A 21392-nucleotide genomic window follows, 5' to 3' on the forward strand; every position below is an offset into this window, starting at 1 on the left:
TTCCACTGACAGGCTGCTCAGGTAAACTGGGAAAAATTCACAAAATGGCAAGAACCCATGGGGAGGAGCACTTGTCTCTCCAACCTGGCAGTAAATGGTGGCTGTGCAGACGACCTCTTCAGGAAAACCATCAACTGTATCTCAGGTCAACAACAGCCCCGCTGACGGCCAAAAAATCAGCTCCCCCCGGCCCTCACTTCCTAAGGGTCAGCCCTCCCAGGCCACCTTTCCTGGAAGATCAGCTCTGACGCACCCACGACGGTCAGGAACCGGCTCTGGGACACATTTCCCAGGCTCCTGCCCACCGCCCTCTCTCTTCCTCTTCCTCCATCTCCCTCTTCACTCCCATCCGCCCTCCCCCTTTCGCTTCCCTTCTCTCCTTTCCTCTCCCCCTCCCTCATTTCCTTTCAGCGCTCACCTTCCTCACTGTACTTCCCCATCCAACTCAGCTGACACATTCTCAGGTCAGTGGAGTTTTCTTTCACTCTGTTTCTATTGCAATGATCATTCTCTTAATGAACAGAAACCTGTTTCGGACCATGTGGATGCCACCTCCTGACCAACTGCTGCCCCGCGGCTCCGTGTCCACTCTGTCCTCACGTCGCAGGTGCCCAGAAGTATGGCTGTGACCAGGGGTAGCAACATGGGACATGAGAGTGGTATCCCAGCCAAGAGGCCCTGCCAAGCCTCCCCAGCAAACCGGAGCAAGGCCCAGGGCGGTAGGGAGAGCGCCGTGCTCATGATGTAGGCAGTTCAGCTTCCGCAAACTGTCCATCGACTGCAAATTACTTTGTTTCCATGGTTACAAAAGAACCATAAGCATCCTGAAATATGTCCTTGGTTTCATGTTTGTGAAATCTAAGCAGCATTATAAGAAAAATCACTGAATTCTGCCCGAGGCTCTAGGGGTGTTTTCCTCTCTGAAAGGAGCCCCCTTCCAGGACTTGGGATTGAGTGACAGCCTTCAAAATCACGGTTATCCTGGTGGTAAACAGGGAACTCCTCAGCCCGCTGGGAGCTGGGGCCCTCAACAGCCCCCACGGCTCCAGACGCCAGTGTTCTAAGGATCACACATGTGCAGATAGCAAAGCTTGCTGCACACACGCCAGGTGCTAACAAGTCCCAAACGTCTCACTCATACTTGCTAACCACATCGCTTCTCTCAGCCTCCACGGCGTTTCACACTCTGCCTTTATATAGAGATGAACCATGCGTCCTGAGCGCTACAAAGATTCACCTCCTTCCAGGCAGAGGGGTGCATCTTTCCATCACGGGGTCCTCACTCCAGCTGGCACAGGATTTGCAGAGTGGGCGAGTCTAATGTTGATGACACTTTCTCAATATTCCCTTCACACCCCTCCAAAAACAAGAGTGCTGCCAGCTTCTTACCGACGTTGTAATGAGCAAAATATTTTTCTCTTATTTGTCACTTTTTAACGTTATACTAGTGAAGAATGTGACTCTGCATGTACACTGTAAGCACCCACACTGTGAACTTTCTGCTCTCCTGTGACTGTATTCACAGGTCACAAGGACAAAACTTCTCCATAGTAGCCTATATATATATATATAAACATGACTTCCACTCATCTGAAAGTCACAGATGTGGCTTTTCCTTCATAAAAAGATCCAAATGATACACAAGCCAGGTTTAATAAACACATTGGTCCAGGTGGGAAAATGACCCCTCAGTCTCCCTCCCCTCAAAGACCAGGGCAGCCAGGAAACTGCGCTCTCCAGTAAATGACAACCGGCAGGATTCCCTAAATAAGCAGCTGGAAGATTCCCATCTCACAGAGTGCGCCTTTCAAGACTCAAGATGTCCCCGCTCCCTGAATGTCCTACAAAGAACAGACTACCCAACTGAGGACTGAGGCAGTAAAGAAACATGTTTTCGGCCGGGTGCGGTGGCTCACGCTTGCAATCCCAGCACTTTGGGAGGACGAGGTAGGTGGATCACAAGGTCAGGAGATCGAGACCATTCTGGCTAACACGGTGAAACCCCCGTCTCTACCAAAAATAAAAAAATTAGCCAGGTGTGGTAGTGGGCACCTGTAGTCCCAGCTACTCGGGAGGCTGAGGCAGGAGAATGGCGTGAAGCTGGGAGGTGGAGTTTGCAGTGAGCCGAGATCGTGCCACTGCACTCCAGCCTGGGCGACAGAGCAAGACTCTGTCTCAAAAAATTAAAATAAATAAAATTTAAAATGTTTTCAGCAAATAGCATCATCGACCCCCAAATGAGAGGTACCGTTTTCATTCTAGGAGGGAAACACTACAAAGTACGTACATTTTAGCCCCGTAAGTGAATTCTTTGGGCGTTCCTGTGTCCGCTATCAAATGCAACACATCACCTCAAAAGGCAAAGTTCTATAAGTCACATCCAAGGAGGGGAAAAATCATTCTAAGTTTTAGCAATCCAGTAAGAACCTGATCCAGAGAAGCCTACTTGTTCCAGACTCTAAGCAGCAATATATTGCTACAATGTAATGAAAACAAAGGGATGATTAAGAAAATTTCAATGCTAATAAAAGACAAAAACGTAATTGGATTTATTCTACTCTAGACAGAGCAGCCGGGTAGTTCACCCATACGTTATGAACGTTGCTGTTTATCAGGCAGGGTCCAAACTCTGTCAACAAGGCTTGACAGCAAGGGCGTGATCTCCACTCACTGCAAGGTCCGCCTCCTAGGCTGAAGCGATTCTCTTCAGCCTCTGGAGTAGCCGGGACTACAGGTGTGCAGTCATCACGCCCAGCTAATTTGTGTCTGTTCAGTAGATGCGGGATTTCACCAGGTTGCCCAGGCTGGTTCCCTGGGTCTCAAGCTCCCAGGCTCAAGCAATCCACCCGCCTCGGCCTCCCAAAGTGCTGGGATTACAGTCGTGAGCCATCACGCCAGGCCCTTTTTTATTTTTCTTTTCTTTTTAAGTGATTAATGTGCTTCAGAGTCTTGTAGGCATTTAAAAAAAAAAAAAGAACAAGCAAAATCTGTAAGGGAAAGAAAACATTAACACGTTTACACTTCTCAAAACTCAAAACTGAAATGCTGAGAATAAATGTATTTTATTCACAGAAGCAGCATTCTTAAAGTTCTGTAAAAGTGATACCATGGACACCACCACATCACAGACGAGCGTGGCAGGACTGCTCAGGTTCAGAACACATTCTCAACAGTCCTCTTGCCCCTTTCCTCAATGGGAACACTTTATTCTGTCTTTTATTCAAATTAAGTACCTTGCAAGGGAGTTGAAGAAAACTGCATAGCAGATTTTAAAACTTCAATGCTTTTCTCAATTTTCTCTACATTCTGATGCATTTTACTGACTACATGGCCAATAAGCCTAAAGCTTTTTGCATCAATAAAGACAATGCTCCTTGTAGCAATAGGCTTTTTCTTTTCTATACAAAGATCTATAACTGAAGGTAGTAAAATGGGCATTTCACAAAGATTTTGCACAATTCCTAGCACAGATTTTAGCAAAATAAAGCCATTATCTTTCCGCAATTAAATAAGCAAGCATAGGAAACTGCACAGTTAAAATAACCATTCCATTATTTTATATAAACACAAATCAGAAAGTAGAGTATACTTTGAAAAACAGTATTTCCAGGCCGGGCGCAGTGGCTCAAGCCTGTAATCCCAGCACTTTGGGAGGCCAAGACAGGCAGATCACGAGGTCAGGAGATCGAGACCATCCCTGGCTAACACGGTGAAACCCCGTCTCTACTAAAAAATACAAAAAACTAGCCAGGTGAGGCGGCAGGCGCCTGTAGTCCCAGCTACTCTGGAGGCTGAGGCAGGAGAATGGCGTGAACCCGAGAGGAGGAGCTTGCAGTGAGCTGAGATCCAGCCACTGCACTCCAGCCTGGGCGACAGAGTGAGACTCCGTCTCAAAAAAAAAAAAAAAAAAAAAATGAAAAACAGTATTTCCATATGCCAACGATGAAGCAGAAGACAATTCCTCAGCCTCATATGACATTTGACAACCGAAGTACTCTGGCCCAAGCCCAGCCCGGTTAAATGGAAATGAAGTAAACGTGTGAGTGACCGTGGTGGGGCACTCTGATAGCCACAGTCCAGGAAAGAACAGCTAACATCTTTCTTCTTCATGGGAAAACAAACATACTCGAGAGACCTTGATTCTTTAAAACACAGTCTGCCCCAGTACTAACCTTAAGCTCCCATCGATCAAGATTGCTATAACCACAGAGGTGTTTTTCCAGGCCCTCGAAAATCACGGACATGACACATACACAACGTTTTCAAACACTCAATGCAGCCAATATGTTAAATGTGCTGTGATACCGGAGGTCTTGTGCAGGACCAGAAGCGTCGCAGCCTGGTTACCTGTCCTGGTGTTCAATGCTTTGCATGTGCAAAACCTGCTGTTACAATTTACTGGGCCTAATGTGATTCAGTTCGTCACAGAAGAGAGCTATGACATTTACTTAATTCCACGCACAGATTCTCAGGTTCACCTTCCACGAGTGACTGCTCTGTCCATGAGACAGCTGAGGGAAGACCCAGGAAAGGCCCGGGAGATGCCAGGTGCTCACAAACTGGTATCCGTCTGCTGGTTCTGGCTTAAAGGAAAACAGACATAGAAGAAGCTAAAAGGGCTCACTACACCTAATATCACAATGTTCTCAACTTTACCTTAGCCAAAAATAAAAGCGGAAAAGCAAAACTACTCCAGGGCATGATTCCAGGGCTAATCTGAAACATGAAATATTTAGAAGACAAAGCTTATTGTGAGTGCAATTAATATACACATAAAACACTGGTTTCACAAAACCCAGTCTTTGCGATTGCTTTAATAAAAAGTAAAATTCTCATGAGGATCGCATACATTAACTGATTTTCAAATGAAGGGACTGGTAAACTTCAGGGCATATGATTTCTGCCACACACGAGGGGAGCAGTGAGAGAGAAGAGCTAGGATCAAGTGTGCTGAAGCTGTCCTAGGACTGAAATTCAGTTTCTGCCAAAACAAAAACACAGGAGGCTGTCAACTTCGATAGCAAGCTCTGCTTGAGAGCGTCAAGATGCTAAAGTTGCAAAGGAGCTTCTCCCTGTATGGGCACGTGTGATCCTTGCGAAAACATAGCTCAGCATCATCAAAAATCAGGAAAGAACACAAGCCTTCCAGACATGAAATCCAAGAGCAGAAGGGAGCAGAGTCCAAGCTTGCTCGGCAGAACTGTTCCCGGACAACAGCACAGAGGACGTCACAGGGAGGGCAGGGCAAGCAACAGGAGCTTCCGTCTCGCCGCAAGCAGGGCCTGAGCCAGGGGAGCAGTCTCCTCCAACCTGACAAGGAGGCGCGAGGAGCCACAGAGAAGTCAATTCAGGGCCCTTTTCAGAAAGGGGCAACAATGAGAAAATCTGGTCTCACCCACCCCCCACCCGCCACGGTAACAGCTAAACTCGCACGTGCATCTGTCATGTTCCCCAACCCCTCTTGCAGATGCTCTCCCTGCACCCGGGTGCCTGTCTCCGTGCTGCTCCTGAGGCCACACCTGTTGTCATCCACTAGTGACCAGGAATTCACCTTTGTCCGGGAGAAGCAAATGCAGAGTTCACACATTCCTGTACAGGTTTGTTGGCCGAGAATCTAACTGCACTGTCCGATTCCAGATGTGCTGGTACCAAGGAGAACGTTCGATGTCCGGCATTTATAAACGGTATCAGTGGGTTCTCCTGGGACTCCCAGGCAGCCGCACAAGGGACGGAGCTGTTGCCCTGTTACCCCGAGACAAAGCAAGGCTGAGAGGCACACACCACAGGCCACATCACACTCGAGCACCGACTCTTGACAGTTGCTCGTTCGTGTGTTAAGAGTTCAGGGTACAGGCGACAGACAGGCCTGATCTCAGCCATGGGACAACAGTGACTGCCCACAAGTCCCTTATCTAAGCCCCGACTTGCCCATCCATCCTTCCTTCAGGAACAATGCCCACCTCACAGTGCTGCCATGAACGCTAAGTCAGCACGTACATACACAACCAAATTCATTGCAATTGTGCTTTCTACAACAAGTTAATACAACCAGGCGCTATCATTGAGACTGAATAACCAATATTAGAACAGAAGATCAGGCCAGGGATGGTGGTTCAGACCTGTAATCCCATCACTTTGGGAAGCTGAGGTGGGTGGATCACTTGAGATCAGGAGTTGCAGACCAGCTTGGCCAACATGACAAAACCCCATCTCTACTAAAAATAAATTATCCAGACATGGTGGCACACACCCTGTAACCCCAGCTACTAGGGGGGTTCAGGCATAAGAATCACCTGAACCTGGGAAGTAGAGGTTGCAGTGAACGGACATCGTACTACTGTGCTCCACCCTTCCAGCCTGGGTGACAGACCAAGATTCTAGTAAAAAAATAAAAGGTCAAGATGAAAACTGATTGCCAAGGTCCATGTTCCATATACTTCAAACATAAAGTTCATTAGCTGGTACTTGATCAAGTTGTTGATTTCTTCATTACAATCTTGTATATCCTTCTAACACGGCTCAAAATGTTTACATTTGAGCACACCTCGAGTATAACAAAAAATAAAGTGCCTATATTTCATAAATGAGCAAGTTCCAGTAAGACTGCATCCTGCTCTAGTTAATCCTTTGACAACGTAAAACTGAGACTTCCTGACACAGCACTGACACATGGTACAAGAATAATGACCTCCAATTAAATCGCTAGATTTACAGAACACATAAATATAGTTTATCACTAATTCACCAGCGATTAGCAAGATTTTAAAGGAAGAAAAAGTATCGGGACTGTAACTAGGAATAAAGGCAAAAATAAATACGAGAAATTAGTCACGTTTAAATCAATACCCTTTCTGTGGGGCCGTAATAAAGTATACACAACAGGTGTGTAAGCTGTCATGCTAAGCTGTCACCAAGCTCTCTATGAAGGTGGTAAGAGCGTCCCAAGTCACAAAGCCTCATATTCCTATTTAAACGCTACACAGCCAACACCACACTCGGCACGCAGTGAGAACTCCGAAAGCTCAGAGGAACGCATGATGGGATGAAGGGCCTCAGCCCTGCCATCACCCTGCTGCTTATTAAAAATATAAAACAAAGCCCTGCCTTCAAGGTGCTCAGATCTAACTAGTACAAAGTTTACTTTTGACGAGTTAACTACGAATGATGAAGACTCTCAACAGCTGTGCGAAATGTAAGGCAACCTCATAAGAGGAACTTGGCTGAGACTAAACCCAGAGATGGTTTTTTAACCACAGAAGAGGAAAGAACTGAAGAACCTTACAGAAAGTTGACAGCAATTTCTGTTTCTCTATGGTACAACCTGGAATTTACCTTTGAGACAGACTGTCCTTCTGTTCTGAAAAATCAGGTTATTCTTGCAATCCTCCATCAGGAGTGAAATTCCCAAAGGCATGGAAAACCAAGTACTAATTTTAAACCCCCCCCCCAAAAAAACTACCTACGATCTTAGATGTGAGATTTAGTATTCTCAAATTCCAAATTTGGAAATATTTTGCACAAAGTCCTTATTTTCCCTGTTTACTTGAAAGCTCTCTATTCTTTTGTCCTAAACATCTTCTTTCTCATCCTTCCAAACAGTATCTGAAGATGAACTTACATATCATTTTCAATGTTAACAAAGAAGATACTACATTTGTCATGAACTGTTTATATTCACAACTCTAGGAGGGATTTTGCTACATCGTGAGGAATAACACGAGGCAGTAAATACGCCACGAGTAAAGAACAGTAGAAAGTGGACACATTTCCTGATGAGTGCCGATTTCTCATTGAGCTGCTGACAAAGTTATAATACAGAAAGCTAGACAGCTGCTGTGTTAGTTCTACCTCACTTAAGTGACCGAGTCATTGTTGTTTCGGTTCCCTTTCTCGTCTTGGGATGAGACACACCTCACAGAGCTGTTTATGATTTCAGGAACACACACATCAATGAAGTGACTATTCCTAAATCGTTGCAAAGGATATAGCAACCTGCCAAATTTCAACTAGATTGCAACAAACAACTGTTTTCATCCTACACTCTCCGGTGCCAGCGAGATGGTGTGTTCTTGGATCCCTGCGGGAGCCCTATTCCTGGTGCCATAGAGCGCACACACACATTTACATCCACATAGTGTACGTATATGGTACACTGTAACACGTGTACCTGCATAGAGCGTACACACATCCGAATACGTGGAGTGTACATAAGTGCACTACCTGCGTAGAGTGCACACACATCCAGATCCATGTGGTATCCATGCATAGAGTGTACACACATCCAAGTATAGTGTACAAACAAGTTCACTACGTGTGTAAAAGCATAGAGCATACACACATCCATATAGCAAATGTACATAGGTATGCTAACACGTATGCGCATGCATAGCACGTACACCCATCTGTATGCATACAGCGTACACAGGTATACTATAACCTGTATGTACATGCATATGGCATACACATGCACATCCGTATGTACATAGGTATGCTATTTGCTATATGTATACACGTGCGTATAGCATACACTCTTTTTTTTTTTTTTTTTTTTTTTTTTGAGACGGAGTCTCGCTCTGTCACCCAGGCTGGAGTGCGGTGGCCGGATCTCAGCTCACTGCAAGCTCCGCCTCCCGGGTTCACGCCATTCTCCTGCCTCAGCCTCCCGAGTAGCTGGGACTACAGGCGCCCGCCACCTCGCCCGGCTAGTTTTTTGTATTTTTTTAGTAGAGACGGGGTTTCACCGTGTTAGCCAGGATGGTCTCGATCTCCTGACCTCGTGATCCGCCCGTCTCGGCCTCCCAAAGTGCTGGGATTACAGGCGTGAGCCACCACGCCCGGCCAATAGCATACACTCTTATCCAATGTACGTAGGTGCACTACAGCATGCATACACATGCGCAGTGTACACATATGCACATGTATACAACGTACATCAGTACACTAACGTATAAAGCGTATACACATATGCAACAGTGTACATACATATGCAGCATGTATATGTATTAGTGTGTACATATCCAGAAGTTTACTCAGTGTGCATAGTGTACATGCATGCTTATGTGCACATATGTATATATACATCTGCAGAAATAATGTGCACATACCCACATGGTGTACGTACACAGCCATGTATATGGCATTAAATACATGCATGTATGTACACATGCAGAACAGATAGGTGTCCAAGTAGTGTGCATATAACCAAAGTGACCATAGATACACACATATACACATGTACATGCATGCCTACAGCATGCACGTGTGTAGGACACAAAGGTAGTGTACATACCTATACATTGTAAATACATGCACAGTGGAAATACACATAGTATGCGTACACCACATACACACATGTACATTTATAGAGTACACATATACCGAGACCCAGAACGGGTCATGAGTATTAATACTGCGGAAACGCTTCCAGTTCTACCTAAGTGAATTTTTTTCAAACTATAATAGAACTCATATAAAAAGGGTTTTAAGGAAATCAATACAGCTAGTGACAAAAACAGTGGGAAGGGCACAACCACTTTCCCTCAGAGTTCTAGGCCTGACCGTGGAAGTTCAGAGGTTTCCTAATGCAGTACACGTCAGAACTGACTCATGATAAAGCGCTCCTTAAAAATTAAAAATGTGTCCTCATGTTTTGGCCTTTGAGACAAACCCTCTTAGTTAATCGAGTTCTGACTGAATTTGACTCACAGTACCCTGGCAGATTCTTCATTTACTGGTGAGACAGACGAATGTCCCAGGGTGAGGGCACTGCTAGCCCTTTCAGGGTCAGCTTTTCGAGGAGCGATGTCTGGCAGAACACAATCCAACACCATAGGAGGATCCCCCACCCAGCCACTTAGACGCTTTCGGGGACTTACTCTGTCTCCTTGTTTCCCTTTCTTGAATTCAGCTGGGGGGGGAGGAACCCAAAAAAATCAAAACCAAAAACAAACAGCCCATGTGTTAGTGTGTCTGAAAAGTTAATGCATCCACATCCAACTTTCTAAATGAGAAACGGCAGGTATGATGGTCACTGAACAGTGGCCACTGTTGACAAAATACAAAGTCTTCTGCAAACATGAACGAGTTTCTAGGAATACAAAAGTCAAGGGAATTTACTTCACATATTAAAGGTGTCAAGGGTGCTCATCAAATATGTACTTAGAGGTTTTCCTTTAAAGATATTTTTGAAGATTTTTAAGTTGCAATACTTAAAAGCCTCTGGGAAAAGAAAGGATACAGCTATCTGGAAGATTTATACTAAATGATTTTCATGTCTTTTTGATAAAGTTAAATAAGGTCAGCCCTGAAATAATGGGTTCCACTACTCTGAAGCTGTGGATGGAATCCACAACACCAATTGAATGAACAGCAAGGCTGCACACACAGGACACAGGCAGTGAGCCAGCCTGACTAGTTGTCAGCTTCTGGGTCAGTTCTACCCAGTTCTGCCCAGGCCCCACTGGAGATAAAAATCTGCCCTTTAGAAGCCTTCAAACCCCACCTTTCAAAATCTAATCCTCTTCAACTGAGGCCCAAGTCCAAAAATCTACTGACATCTTAGCACCTGTTAGGCCAGCTGTCACCTAGCCTTTTTGGCACCAGGGATGGGTTTCATGGAAGACAATTTTTCTGGGGGGTGGTTTTGAATTGCAACTGTTCCACCTCAGGTCAGGCAGCGGATCCTCATAAGGAGCACCTCCGAGATCCCTCACATGCAGTTTACGATAGGGTCCCAGCGCCTAGGAGAACACACAGCTTATGATAGGGTCCCAGTGCCTAGGAGAACATGCGGCTTACAAGAGGGTCCCAGCGCCTAGGAGAACACGCGGCTTATGATAGGGCCCCAGAACCTAGGAGAACATGCGGCTTATAATTCAGCCACCGAGGTATCCTATAGCTACTTATTCAGCCATGAGATACACCACAAGAGATATAGGCGAACAGAACACAGTTCTTCCCTTCAAGAAGGCTGCACCCTCAACAAAAGGGAGGCACATACTCCGAATGGAATCCGCATAGGAAACAGATGCTGCTGCAGGTTGAACTGGCTGCACAGAGCACCCACTCAGGTGTCTGAGAAACAAGGAGCCGCTGGTGCCATCACCTTCCATACCTGAGCTGGGACAGTGGGGAGCCTCTCATCACCAGGGACAAAGAGCCCCAGAACCACACAACGAGCTTACAAACTCAACAAGGCGATGACTGAGCAATGTGTGTGGAGTGATGCGAACACGCAGATGTCAGGGCCACGCGCGGCATTGGTTTTGTGCATCAACCTGAGCATGCCCGGGGTGCCCAGATGGCTGGTTCTGCATTATTTCTGTGTGAGATGCATGTTTGTCTCTGGACTGAGTGGAGACCCATCCTCGCCGGTGTGGGGGGCACCACCCTATCCACCCAGGGCCCGAGTAAAACAGCAAAGCGGGGAAAACTGGGTTCACTCCACCTGTCTGGCTGATGGGCCAGTGACATCTGTCTTCTGCAGCCCATGCTCCTGGGTCTCAGCTCCTCAGACCCTGGTCGGATCTGCAACCTCCGCTTCTCAAGTCCTCAAGCCACACCCTCTCAGGACTATAGCTTGCAGGCTGTGGGTCCTGGGGCTTCTTGGACTCTGTAGCCCCTGCAGCAGGCCTCGCCCTGGAGACACACGCACACCTGGCTGGCTGTCTCTCTGGAAGCCCTGACTAAAAGTCGCCCCTAAAAGTGGTCTTCAGGGTTTCTTTCTAGCCCTAAGATCCCAGCGCCCCTCCTACAATTCTAGGCGGAAAGGTGAACGGAGACCAATGGACAGAGGTGTGTGCGAGGACACGCCAGGCAGCAGCACTGGGCAGGAGGGCACTAACGCTCACTAAGCAAAGAATCAATGCTGCTTGCCACAAAAATGAGAGCAGTAAAGATTTCTTCAAACAGAAATGAGTTTGTTTCATGATTTGCTCTTAATACATAAGAAAGCATAAAAGTAGGCCTATTAACAATTACGTAAGTCTTTACAGGCCCTTGAACTACTTCTGTCCCTTTGTGTTTTTATAGAAAATAAGCCTGAGGTTAAAGAGAATAACGTCACTGGCCACAGCTGGGGCCACGCGAAGACACAGCTTATAGCCCTGAGGTCCCTGGGTGTCCCATATCCTTCCCTTGCTATTTATGGAAATATGGGAGAAACCAGGAGGTCTGAGCGTGGACATGGCCGTGCTCCCAGGGGCTGAGGAAAGCACCCATCTGTCCAGTCTTCCCTCCACCCCGCGGTTTCCTCTTACTCAGACTCTTGGGCTGACGCGACTCATGCACTCAGCAGCGCCATCATTAAACGTTTAGCTTTGCATCACGAGGGCCTCCTCTGGCCTCCTCTGACCACTCCTCAACCTGCAGTCAGCACTAGTCTGCAGGACACGCGTGGACAAAGTTGATGGATCACGGCCCCCAACGAGGAAGGTGCCAGGCAAGGAGTCGGAGAGCCGGGGATGGAGCAGCCCTCACCCAGGGAGGCGAAGGCCAACAGCGGCCACCACCGAGGGCCTCCCTTCCCACCCTGAGGGCAGCTCACCCAGGGAAGCGAAGGCCGACACCGGCCACCACTGATGGCCTCGAGGGCTCTCCCCACCCAGAAGGCAGCTGCGATCACATTTCCCATAGCACCAAGAGACCCCTGTATTGAGCACAAACCTTTCCAACCTTTGAATCAATAGGGAATCACAACACAGACATTCCCTCAATCCAAATGGCCAGCCCACAAAACAGACACGCAATTATACACATTTCTTGTGGGAAAATCAGTCAGTCCCTGGGGCCTCGCGCCAGGGGTGGGGGAGCATCATGGGAAGACGCCCCAGCCCCAGCCTGGTTCCTCCCTCTACAGCTCCTTTTCCCTCCTCTTCCCCCAACCCCTTCCCACCCCCTCCTAGCCTCAGAGGCTCCTTCCTCAAATTCTTTCCCCTTGATGAAGTCATTCATGCCCAAAATACAAGGCAAACTCATGGGGGCTCAAGAGAAAATCCATACCGTGGCTCGCGTTTTAGATTCTCTTAAGTTTGAGAATAACCAAGCAAGAATCTTTGGCATGTGAATGTGGTCTGAAGGCATCTGAGCACAATGCCCGGCACTGGCCCGGAGTGGATCATGGGTGTCTCGGACATCTTCGCAACTCTACACCAATTATTTTGAAACACACCAGCAGAATAGAACCATGTGAATAGCTGCTTCTTAGTTAAAAGTAGGAAGAGACTCCAAAAGCTGCCCTCAAGGAACATCCTTCCCACCAGGAGTTTTCTGCATCGGGCCCTTCAGGCACAGGCAAGGCCCCCGGGCCCAACTCCCTCATCCCTGCGTCACAAAGCAGCAAAGACGGTGGGGAATAAAGCAAATGAAGGAGTCAGTCCCGCCCAAAACGGGCTCCAGAAGCCACAGCCACTCTCCCAGTGTGGGAGCCAAGTTCAGAGACCTGGAAACACCAGCGTTCCCAGGGAGGAGGGCAGAACAATGCCATTTCCCTCTAGTTTAGGGAGACATCACCCCACGTCCTCTGGCCTTGATAGAAGAGAGACTTCACATAAATGATTTCAATGACTCCACCACACACAGAAAGTGGGCTAAGGGCTAACACACCCATATAAATGCCTGGCAAAAACACATTAAATGAACACACAGATAAGCAAGGTTCTCCTGTTATCCACGAAATATTCAGAAACAAATCCAGTAAGCAATCTCTTTGCAATCAAAAGACCAATTCAGAGGTGCAGATTAAAAATAAACATACAACTGAACCCTTAATACACCAAGAACCAATTTCCACGGAAGTGTTATCACATCACCACCTCCCAGCTGAAGGAAGCAGCACTGGCCACTGACCAGCTGTTCACTCATGGGTCAGTGAACGAAAGGCAGTGCTGTCCAGGACAACGATGAGATGTTAACCTGAAAAGGGCAAAATTGCAGAGGCTGGAGGGACCTTCCAGGTAACCTGGCCCCCTCAGTGGACAGAGGACCCCCGTGGGGCCACAGAGCCCAGAGCTCCAGTGTGTTTGGGGAAAGCACTCAACTGTAAACCTGATGATGTCCGAATGCCTTCTGCCCTTCTGCGTCTCTGCCCCACTAACAGGGAATCCGTGAATGCTAAGGAAATGTAACTCATTTTACAATACATGTAGATTTTTAGCAAATTAAAGATAAACAGTGACAAACTTTGAGAATTAACCAAAATATAGTTCAGTGAATGCCCAAACTCATAGCTAGTCTCCAAGAGGTGATAAGCTGTGTGTGGTGGTTAACGCCTGTAAATCCCAGCAGTTGGGGAGGCTGAGGCAGGAGAATCACTTGAGCCTAGAACGTTGGGGTTGCAGTGAGCTGTCATTGTACTACTGCACCCAGCCTGAGAAACAGAGTGAGACTGTCAAAAACAAACAAACAAAAGCAAATTAAAGGAGTTCAAATGAACTCGCCCATACCCTTTAAATTTTCATTTGGGTACATGGGGTGATCTAGTTCCTTTTTCCCTTGCAATACATGAATAATCTAATAATTAAATATAATCTAACAATTATATGGGAAAATTTAATTATTTTCCCATTTCATTATTCCCTATCTCAGGGAAAAAGTTAAAAGTATTCCCTATTTCAGGGAAAAAGCTAAAAATCATTTTAAACCTTCCTTCCACAAAACAGTATACTCAGTCATCTCTATCTGCTTTATCATGTGGAATTCAGCTTCACATGTTTACAATGCAGTTTTTGTTAAACAGCGTTTCTGTAGACAGGCAAGAGAAAGAAACACTTGGTCTATGTAGAAGCAGCAGAAGACACGTTTTAACAGAAAAGGGAGAAGATACCACCGTGTGAATCTGGAAATTCTGTCCTCATCTTGTCCACACACACAGAAAACACCCAAGCACGTGCCTAGTGTCCAACAGGAGCACAGAAAGGATAGGGATCCCTCCAGTTGTTTAATGACCAGCCCCACTTGTCACCGCCACATAACAAAATCCGCACGGCAACTTCAGCACGTTTCATTCACGATTCCACGGAAATCAGGCTGAAGAACATACAGATGTTTTGCCCACATTTAAAAATCCAAGTGTGGGACTCAGAAATAAAACAAATTATGGGTTCACTTCACTTTTCCAAATTTTTACTTGGAGAAATCTATAAAGTTCTTGTCAGTTACATCCTTAAGGTTTTCAATAATTTTTCAATGCAAAGATCGGGCAAGACTTGTAAAGAGGTACACACATACGGCCCGGCGTGGTGGCTCACACCTATGATCCCAGCACTTTGGGAGGCCGAAGTGGACAGATCACGAGATCAGGAAACCGAGACCATCCTGGCTAACACGGTGAAACCCCGTCTCTACTAAAAATACAAACAATTAGCCAGGCGTGGTGGCGGGTGCCTGTAGTCCCAGCTACTTGGGAGGCTGAGGCTGGAGAATTGCATGAACCCGGGAGGCAGAGCTTGCAGTGAGCTGAGATTGCACCACCGCACTCCAGCCTGGGTGACAGAGGGAAACTGTCTCAAAAAAAAACAAAGGAGGTACACACATACATGCCACATTCTTCTCTCAAAGAGACAGGCCCTTTTTTAAGATTCCAGAAGTAAATGTGGTTGTCACCCTGCTTTTGAGAGGATGGGCTGTGTTTTTTTTTTTCTTTTTTTTTTCTTGAGACAGAGTCTCACTCTGTCGCCCAGGCTGGAGTGCAGTGGCCGGATCTCAGCTCACTGCAAGCTCCGCCTCCCGGGCTTACGCCATTCTCCTGCCTCAGCCTCCCGAGTAGCTGGGACTACAGGCGCCCGCCACCTTGCCCGGCTAAACAGACTTTCCTCCATGCACCAAGGATGCACCACGGGGGCAGTGCTGCCCCCGCCTCCCCAGTCTCTGCTCAGGGTGGGGCAAGGGGAGCTCCGTTGTCTCCCGTATACACCGTCAACAGGCCAGGTGCTCAGAAGGAGGCTTCCAGGACTCGCTGTAGGCATTCGTCAGCAGGGCAGGCAGTGCCTCGTGCTGGTGGGCATCCAGCAGTAAGGGGGTCTTGCACTTCACTCCCTGGGCCCAGCCCCAGACAGAGGGGAAAGAGACACCTGTATCGTAACTCATGTGTATTTATAGATACACAGAGACTCTGCAGTGCAAGGTGCAGAACTAGAAGGAATCATGGAAATAAGAGGGAAGACATTTGGTTACGACTGGCAGAGTCACCTCAAGCCTCAGCACTTCCTGCCGGAGCCCTCACTGACCAGACTCCTCCAGGGTCACTGCCACTGCCTTGCCCAGCTCATGACAGGGCAGACAGTGACAGAGCCTCAGAACAACCTCCCACTCTTTCCTCACCAACCCAGGGTACGAGCTGTTCATGAGTGTCCCAAAGCCTGAATGCGGGAACACAGAGGTGACTGAGCAGAAAGGGGGACAGCAACAATGGCCGCGGGTGTGCAGATATTGCGGGGCACCCCAGCAGCCCTTTCCGTCTTAAAGAGGACGGCCACTGGTGTGCGGATGCTCCCGCGTGACCCAGCCGTCCTCTCCACCTTATAGGGGAATGGCCACGGGTGTGCAGATATTCCCAGGTGCTCCAGAGACCTTTTCACCTTAAGGAGATTTTCAGTCTCTTATCAGTCTCCAAACTATTCAGTGAGGTTGGAGGAGTATCACTGTGGACCAACACTGATTGGCACCAAGTAAGGGCAATTTTATAACCATGTCTCAACCATGAAACAATCAGGTCTTTGGCCATCTGGTCTAAGCTTTTTCTGTAACAAAGTTGGATAATTAAGTTGAACTTTGGTTTTCCAAAGCTTGTTACAGAAACCACATCTTCCTAGGTGTGGCTCTGTGGTGTCACGAGGGCTCTGGCGTGCTCTGAAATGAATTTGCCACTTCAGCCTACACTCTACTCCCTTGTTTGATTAAAGAAACCCAAAAAGCAAAATTTGTTTTGGCCAATCACGTGCTGACCCAACTGCAGAGGTTTTAATTAGAGTACTTTCATTGCATCATAGAAAGCAAAGTCATATAGATCAACTCATTATTACCACTCCAAAGGTTTAGTAAATCTCCAGATAATCAGGCAAACATTTTAAGAAGCTACATTAAGGTTTACAATACTCAAAATTTAAAACTACATCCATGCTTCAAAAAACCACCATTCCCATTTTAGATGGCCAAATGCATATGAGAAAGAAAGAAACGTGCTGAGCGCATTTTTTGGGTAATCTTATGGAGAAACTGCCACTTTAAAAATGGCTCTAGTTCCTGGCTCCAGATGGGTGTGGTGGGTTGCCTCACTCAATTTCAATTCCACCTGAAGCTGGGACACTAGAAATCCATTCCCACACTCCAGGGCACCAGAATTCCCACTTCTGGAAACAGCCAGGAATGCAGACCTGTAGCAGAGAATTCTTTCCTGCCCACCCTAACTGTCCTCTGTGGAAGGCGACAGTCAAAGACAAGTCCATCCCCCTAGGCGCAACTGCACCACGAAGAACCATTTCAAGGTGGGAAGTGATTGATCAGTGGGAACAGGCAGTTTAGCTAATCACTTATAAGGCAGAGAAGGGGGGTTTGAAGGCCTGTACCTGGTCTTGTCCTCGGTAAATGGTCATCCCACCAGTCAGCCTAAGCCACATGGGAACGGGCTTCTTGCAGTAAAAGTGGGGGCGCAGTTGTGGGGAAGGGGAATGTCTTAACCATCACTGTTTTGCAGGATCACAGGGCTCAGGCAATGTTCAGTATTATCACACACCAAGGTTTTTACAGTCTGAAGAAAACTACAGTCCTAAGGTGTCAGTTCTCAAAGTCCTTAAGTTCCTCCTGCTAAGATTCCCAGAGGGTCTCCACTTCTTGCACCGAACCCCAACTTGCACAGGCACCTGCGTCCTTCTCCTGCAGCAAATGCAGATAAGAAGCTGTGGCTCTGCTGCAGTAATGATGCCATGCAGCCCTAACACCACAGCAGAGCAATGGCTCTGGCCTGAATGTCCCCAAAACCTCATGCTGAAACCATCTCCGAAGGGATACATTAAGAGGTGGGGCCGAGACGGGTGGATCACGAGGTCAGGAGATCGAGACCATCCTGGATAACACGGTGAAACCCTGTCTCTACTAAGAAATACAAAAAACTAGCCGGGCGAGGTGGCGGGCGCCTGTAGTCCCAGCTACTCGGGAGGCTGAGGCAGGAGAATGGTGGGAACCCGGGAGGCGGAGCTTGCAGTGAGCTGAGATCCGGCCACTGCACTCCAGCCTGGGCTACAGAGCGAGACTCCGTCTCAAAAAAAAAAAAAAAAAAAAAAAAAAAAAAAAAAAAAGAGGTGGGGCCTTTGGGAGGTCCTGCTCTCAGGACTAGGGTTGGTGTCCTTCTTGGGAGGCCTGGAGGAGCCCTCCTGCTCCTCCACCACGTGAGTTCTGACGAGATGACCGCTGCCACGCAAGACCCGGCGAGATGCTGCCGTCTGTGAGCCACAGGCCCTGGGGCACCAGATGTGCAGGTGCCTTGACCTTGGACTGCCTTGACCTTGGACTTTCCAGCTTCCAGAGCTGTGAGCAATAAATGTCTCTTTACAAATCACCCAATCGACAGCAGCCCGACAGAGACAGTAATGTCACAACATGAGTCACTTTCTCAGTGGGCCAGAGGACTCCCCATGAGCCACCACTCTAAAGCAAGAACTCCCTGGAGGATGGAAAGGGGTTCACAAGGAATTCTACCCAGCACCAGGGTGTCTGTCCTTTCTCGCAGGAAGACAGCTGAGCCATGGCAGGAAACTACAGGGTGGGTGGGGCTGGACAGTAATGTGTCACCTGCTCATCTAAGCCTCAGTCTCCTGCCTCTCATCACGACAGTGGGGGTAACACCCCCCTCACCTGAGCTGTTGGGGGAGGTAAGAGTGCTGGGTGATTAACAATTGTTAGTTCCACAGAAATAAGGCAAAGAATCTGCCCCATGTCTTATAAAACCAAATCAGCCCAGGAATTCCACATCACTACTAATTTGCATGGGAAAATACCAGATTCTCCTAAGTTCTGGCATGTCATTTGTATTAATAAAGTTTGCAGAGTTTTCACATACTAAGTATATAAAACAGGAAAATAAATCATGCAATTTGGAGGCTGAAGCAGGAGACTCACTTGAGCACAGGCGGCGGAGGTTGCAGTGAGCCGAGGCCTCGCCACTGTACTCCAGTCTGGGTGACAGAACGAGACTCCATCTCAAAAAATAAAAAAAAAAAGATTTTGCTGCTTCATACTAGTAAAGTGGGCAGACTCTACATGCCAACTCTTATTCAAAGGTCGCCTAACACTGACTCAGGAACTCTGGCCCTGATGTGCTTGGAGTTTTAATCCTAACAGTGTTAAAGACCACTCCCCCAGGAGCTCTGAACAAGTACTCCAGGTATACGCTGAACAAGACCACACACTCTGACCGAAATCTAACTTCCCAGACCCAAACTACAGAACCACAGAAGACACTGCTTCTGTCCAACTTTGTGTTCTGCCATCGTTTGTGTCCATTATTTCCTACAAACCATCTCATTAGAATTTAGGGCACACAAAAGGCCAATACAACAGGGTTACTTTTCAAAGGTTTGGAGGTGAAGAACAGATACAATGCATTAGCTTCCTATTGCTGCTGCAACAAATTACCACAAATGCAAACCTCCTCTCAGCCCTGGAAGTCAGGAGTCCCAGGGCTGAAGTCAAGGGGTCAGTAGCTTGTATTCCTGCCTGGAGTCTCCCAATTCATAGAAGCCACCATGCAGCTTGACTCACAGCCCCACACCCCTCCTACCACTGCCCCGGCCTCAGCCCTGCACCCCTCCGGACCCTGCCCCTGCCCCACACTTGCCCTCACCCCCACAGCCCTCTGGCCTCTATCTCGTCCTCAGGTCTCCTCCTCTGAGGCAGACCCTCGTACTGCCTTCTCAAAAGGCACATGTGAAGACACTGGACCCGCCTGGACAACCCAGGGTCCTCCCCCATCTCACTGTCCGTTACACTCACATCTACAAAGCCTCTTTTGCCATGGAAACTTCATTATACTAACGATCATTTAACAAGTCCATTATAATGATGTGAAAATTGGCATTGTTTTCCTCCTAATGAACAGATCAGTCACCCATGTAACCTATAAATATTTGACTATTAAATATACAATACTGTAGGAGACAGAGATGAGGAAGACGGTTCCTCCCTGAAAGACGACTGGACCCTAGACGGAGGGATAAACATTCTGAACAGAATCAACATAACTCAACATTTGAGTCGGAGAGGTCAAGCAATAAGACGTTCAAAAAAGCAACCAGAAAGTATGTACTGTGCCTGTAGTTCACATCTGTGCCTGGCGTCATGAGCACGAGCATGCGGACACGCACACAGGGCCCAAGTGTAAGATCAAATATAAGGAGCTTTCCACTGTAGTATTTAACTAGATCTTATTACAAAATAGCCTCCTGAATTTTATCCAAAAAGTTCTCTGTAATTAAGGAAATTAATTTTCCCCTAAAAGGCATTTCTCTAGCTATCATTCCATATAAACTAAATGGGCATATTAAAGAAAAAAGACAAATGTTTGACTTCGGGGGTTTGCCTACGACTTGAATAAGCATGATTTTCTTCTGGCCAAGCAGGGAGCAGCTGGACCAGACTGGAGGGAAGGAAGAACAAATTTCCACTCTGACCTCAGTTGGGCACCAGAGTCTTCCCTGTCAGAATGTGGGTGTGGTGCTTCCCACACACCAGCCTCTGATGAAACTCAGCCCAAGGGTGTGGGAAAAGGCTGTCTACTTCTGAAAAATCTACAAAGTGCAGACACATCAAAAGCTTCAGAAGACTGTAAAGGGCCAAGGAGACCACTACACCCTTGGAGTTTACAGAAAATGGTCAGCATCACACGTGCCTGAGGTCCAGGGTCAGCTCCCGGCTGCCGCGACGCCGTGAACGCAGCCCTGGCTTCCCCTCTGATGCAAAGAGCTGGTCACTCTGCCGGCAGCACTCAGAGCTCAGAACATTCTAGAGGAAAGCAACGTGTTCCTTTTAAAATGGGGAACCGGGGCAGCACAACTGAAGCTCTACGACTGTCTCAACTACTGGGTTTCGGGGTAGCATTAGGAAATCGTGAGAATCCAAATCTCAATTTCATACAGATTCCAGATTCACTGCAGGTTCCAGAATTTCCTGAGACATTCTTCCAATTTATCACTCAGGATTCCCTTGCCAAAGCTAATAAAGTCTACATTCCTTACGGAAAACCCACCATAAGCACCACCACAAATAAGATCAACTGACTGACGCCCGCCCTTCGCACCAAACATAGAAACTGTTACTCACACAAGACTGTGCTGGAGGCAGCTCTCAGCTGAAGCCGAATCCGTGAGACTTCATTATCCCCCATTTTGGATCGAGTGTGAAGA

This window comes from Macaca mulatta, chromosome 10 (assembly GCF_049350105.2).
Source record: "Macaca mulatta isolate MMU2019108-1 chromosome 10, T2T-MMU8v2.0, whole genome shotgun sequence".
NCBI classification, from domain to species: Eukaryota; Metazoa; Chordata; class Mammalia; order Primates; family Cercopithecidae; genus Macaca; species Macaca mulatta.